The following is a 5,191-nucleotide window of genomic DNA, read 5'->3' as shown; positions in this document are numbered from 1 at the left end:
TACATATTTAGTAAATCATGCAGACAAAACAAACTTTTTAGACAATATTTTTATTGGAGAGTTTTCTTTTCCTGTATCCATGTTAAAAAAAAAAAAAAAGACCTCCTTTCCCAAAATAAAAATGTCAATACTAAATTTAAAGAAGTATAAAGGAATGATTGCTTCCTTTAGAGCAAAATATTTAAATAAACATGGAGATAATTGGCAACATGTTCTTTTTGGGCTAGTAGGCTGTGTCCAATTTTTTGGGTCTGATGTTTCAGAGGGCCTCTGTTTCAGGGTTGAAGATGATATATTAATCTTGGAATTAAACAAATGCTATTAAATAACAGAAATAAATCCCTTAGTCTTCATTTGTATATGAAATATGGAATTAGTCAGAGAAATGACACTGAGATGATATGATGCTGAATATGCCACAAGCTAAAACTTTCTTTATTAAATGAGTCGCCTACTACCTATAATCTAGCATGACATGTTAAAATGCTGCAAAATATTGAAAATAGAAAATGAACACCACAGTTCCCATTTGGCCTTGAGATGAATATGACAAAAATTCTAATAATTTTAGTCAAAGAAAATGATGAATAAAAAATACATGAAGATTAAAGTGGTGACAAATGATCTTTTAAGTATTCTAATTGGTCTTTCTCATTCATAGCTTTGATTCCGCAGAAATTGCAAATCCTGATGATCCTGATTTGTAAGTGCACCCAGTCAGCTTTCTCTCTTTCATTCCATGGAATATGCCTATTAGATTTGGAAAGAAGGATAAGCCCCCAAAATGTTAAAAATAGACTACTGCCCTGGCAGGAAATTTAGCATTGGCAAGCACAGAACTCAGAAGGAACTGATCTAACATAAGGAAACATTCAGAGAAAGATTTGTGCATTATGATCCTGTTCTGGCCATGTTCAGAGCAGTCAAAGGGAAGTAAAGTATATGTGGGTGTGTGCATGTGTGCATGTGTGTGCAGGTTTGCTGTTTGTGTGTGTATACTTGAACGGCTAGTTTAAAAAAAATAAATAAATACTGAAGACATGGAAAGAGTCTGAAAGAAATGCTTTTCAGACATTTTATATTTTGTTACCTTACATAAATCAAAGACATTTAAAATGTTGATGCTGGAAAAATAAGTTTCTGAAGACAGCTTCACCAAAAAAATCCATATTTATAAGATATGCCAACAACAAAATAGAGAAAATATTAAATTATCTTTACTCATTTTATGGGAAACTAAGATTTTAGTTAATGACCTTTCCTTAAACATGAAAAAAATCACTTTTACTCACTCCTAAAATGGTATTATTATAGGGTGAGCAAGTACAGTTATACCCATTCTAGTTTTGTTTAGGAAAAAAGAAATACAGCCTTCAAATTACTTGAAAAAAATATGGATGAATAAAAGAATGCAAATTTAGAAAGGAAATTCAAGAACATCCCTATACTCACCGAAAACATTATGGTATATTTAGTGACCACAAGCAACCCAGACCTTGGTTTTTACATCTCTTCTGAAAGACACCACTTCCAACACAAACAACATTTCCCAACCCTGTAGTGCAGACCAGGATTGGTGCAGACATAAAGGGAGAACACCAACTATTGAATAACCCTCAACCACTTCCTGAGTCCTGAAACATTCTGTGGAGGTCTACCACTTCATTACTGAACATGCTTAGAAAGTGTGAGCTCATAGGTTTCCGGTTGAAGGTACATCTGAGCAAGAGGGGGAAAAGAGAAGTACTAACCACCCTGCCCAACTTGCTTTAACCCTTAACACACTAGTACTGGGGAGAATAGTAGTAGGCTGAGAAATAATCAGCCAAACACTCAAATAGAGCCTTTTCTTTCCCTTTTCTGCAGTGTAAAGTGTTTTTGTATTATCAAAGACAATTCCATGACAAGGGACATTTCACTCACTTTAAAATAAATGTTGATGAAACAGTCCACAAAATCGTCTAAGAACAAGAGTTCTAACCACAAGACCTGCTTAATATGTACTTCCTTGACTTTTTAAATGAAAACCAGAATAATGATTTGCACAAATGCTTTCCCAGGAATTGTCATGGCCCCTCATGTCAGATGCCTTCATTTACAAATTGGCCTATGTTAACTCATTTATGGCTTGACCAAATTATAACGCACCTCGTGTCTACCTTAAAATTGTCAAAACTCTTGCTCTCATTCTTCAGTAAAATTTGCCTATGAGTTCAGTAAGAAGAAAATCTTTATGTTTGTAATTTTTGGAAAAATAAAAGCAGTTAATTCATCTACTACGTGCATTTTATAGATGAGGAAATTGAAGTCTACATATCCTTGAGACCACATAAGTTGTTTGTATCTGTCCCACAATGATCTCTAGAAAACAGTTAAGCATAGATTGTCAGAATCTCAGTCTTCTGCATCATCGTTTAATGTTCTTTCCAATTATCACAGTAAAACGCTTCTTCAAATGGCTATGGAAACATTAGAAGGAATGAGTTAGTTTCTCTACTTCCCACAGGAAGTTCATTCTGGCCTACAAAAACTCTTCGATGCAGGAGTGCAACGAAAATATCTACTTTAGAAACCCTTTCTTACTCTAAGGTGTCACATCATCATCTCAGGACTATTAATTGCTTATGGGCTAGAGTCTGCTTTGACTAAGAGCCAGAGACATTCTCGGTTTTGAAAAATGCTTTTTTAAAAATTACTAACTGCTGCTGCTACATGCTACAAACTCATTTTGTTGAAGTTTCTTGACAGTGTTCATGGTCATTGAAGAGTGGTGGCTCCATCCAACCTCTCTACCCACAGTTTTCAGCTTAAGCCCATTTCAGGAGTCCTCAGTTCCATTCTTTCTCTGGTCATGACCTTCCTGAACCCTGAATGCACTGAATGATCCAGACATGGCCCAAGGAGGAAGCAAGGCAGCAGGTGTACACAGTAAGAGGAGCGGTAGGAGATTCATAAATCTGCAGTGGGAAAATTGGAATAGATGGAAACAGACAAAAAGGTTAGAGTGTGAAGAAATTTAGATGCCCTCTCATCCAAAGCCCTGGATTTTCTAATTCTAGCATTCCAAGGAAATAAAACCCTATAATTACCACATAGTTATTGGCAGAGCTGGGACCAGAAGCCAGGTCTCCAGTTATGGCATAGATGTTTTTATTGATTCTATTGATATTTCTACTACTTGTATGATGCTTTCATTCTATTTAGTGGTCCTACAAATAAATAACAAATTGCAGCGTTAATAATGCCTCAATGTACTGAGTACCTACCATGTGTAAGTCACAATACTAGGTACTATGAGACACGCAAAGATAAACCTGACAGCATTACTGACCTCAGGCTTCTTACAACCTGGCAGAGGCAGACATACACAAGTAAGGAAAATACCAAGTTCCAAGTGCCTTAAGAAGAGACCAGTGTGGAAGTCCCAAGCATGTTCCCTTCTGTATCCTGCTGCTTTCTCTATTTAAACACAAAATAACACCTTTCTCTCAATAATATGTGTATTAGTGAGTGATGCTATATAAGAAGCACTGTTGCGTGTCCTAGGGATACAGCGATGAATAAATAGACAATATCCCTGCCTTCAGGGATGTACATTCTAGCAGGGAAAGTAGAAAACAGAACCATTATATAGATCACTTCAGATAGTGCTGTTTTGTTGGAGATAAAAGAAGGTGATGTAATCGTAAATGAAATGGAAATACTGGACAGTTAGCTGGGGGTGGGCGGAGCATTGGGAAAATCTCCCGAGGCAGTGGTGATTGACTTGAGCCTGATGGTTGTAAAGAGGTCAGCCATGGGAATATGTGCAGCAAGAGTTCCAGAAGAAGGCACAGCAGGTGCAAATACCCAAGGCAGGAATGAGTTGGCTTTTTTGGTGAATAAAAAGAAGGCCAGCCTAACAAAGCATAGTAGACAAGGGAGAAGGGTGGAAGACGATGTCAGAGCAGCAGAGAAAACAGCTCCCAGGTCATGGGAAGGGTTTATAGTATGATCTAATAATAAGCATTCAGGACCAACTCAATGGAATTCAGAGGATCTGGAGGAGCAGAACTTCTTAGGTCCTTCGGTCCAATGTCATGTTTCCATAGGTGAGAAAACAGTTTATAAATTGATGAGGTTCACTCTGTGGGAGCCTGGGGCCTCCTGAGTTATTATTCTTATTGACTTGTCCAGAAATGAGCTCAGCAATTTGTTTGTGGCCTATTCATAATTACCTCCCCTATCAAATGAACAGTAACATGACATTCTATGCCCTTCTGATTTTAAAACGAGGGGAATCTCATTTTTCAGACTCACACAAGACCACCTGCATTCTGTCTGGTCACAGGCAGATCTGTCAGCCTGGAAAACAGAAACTGTTTGGCTCAAAGAAAGTTTGTATTTTGGAAACGAAAGCACTAGATACAGCAAACAGGACGCCGCGGTGATATGTTACCCTGGAAGCACCTTCCCCAATCAGCGTGTCCCAGCACTATCCCCGCAGTTGCCAGTTCGCTCCAAACAGCTGTGCTAGAATCAGGCATGAGCAAGGGCCTCGGCCATTTCCCCTTCCTCTGAACTCCTAAAAAATACAAAAACTCACAGAGCTGAGAGCGAAGCCAATAAGAAGTAAGGAACATGCAGCAGGTGGTACCATCTGTGCCCGGCTAATTCCAGCCAAAACAATCTGCTCCCTAGAGTTCCCAGTTGTGGAGAAGGGAAGAGAATCTGACAGCGGCGGAGCCAGGGGAGGGGGTGTGGGAGGGCAAGTGCCGAGGCTATTATTCCAACGCTCATCCAGTTGAAGGAAGTAGATTATTGATGCCAGTGAACTATTATCTCTCTCCATTTCTCTTTACAACCACGGTGGGAGATTCCTCCAAAGTCTCACTAAGCTGGCAAGTCTCAGAATCCACACCTGTGAGACACACATGCAGGCATCACTGTGAGTCTGTCACCACTGAGGTGGGAGGGACAAACATTCCCCAGCAAGACTGGGAGACACAGCCCACCCCAAAACGAAAAAAGCAAGGGGGAGGAAGATTATGTTTATTTTATTTTATTTTCCTAGCGACTGAATTCCCTTCTGCTCTCGTGTTCGCTCTTTGAAAATTATCCACTGTTTGAAATTGGCTTATAGTCTGCATGCTTTCTCCCCAGGTTGGCATTTTCTGAAATAAAATTCTTTCACTTGATGGACGTCGTTGTG

General features: G+C 39.0%; 1 protein-coding gene across 1 annotated transcript in view; it reads left to right on the top strand.

Moving 5' to 3' along the window:
• The window catches only part of ZEB2 (zinc finger E-box binding homeobox 2), a 135,183-nt gene extending 134,973 nt beyond the window's left edge, over nucleotides 1–210 (top strand). The window contains exon 10 of the mRNA XM_032286226.1: nucleotides 1–210. This exon is cut by the window's left edge and continues 5,327 nt beyond it. The gene's annotated coding sequence lies outside the window, so the exon portion shown is untranslated.
• The last annotated feature ends 4,981 nt before the right edge of the window (nucleotides 211–5,191 follow it).

This window comes from Sapajus apella, unplaced genomic scaffold (assembly GCF_009761245.1).
Source record: "Sapajus apella isolate SASKATOON/1434 unplaced genomic scaffold, GSC_monkey_1.0 scaffold18, whole genome shotgun sequence".
Classification (NCBI taxonomy): Eukaryota; Metazoa; Chordata; class Mammalia; order Primates; family Cebidae; genus Sapajus; species Sapajus apella.
The sequence above is the reverse complement of the archived record's forward strand: the minus strand, read 5'-3'. Positions and strand labels throughout refer to the sequence as shown.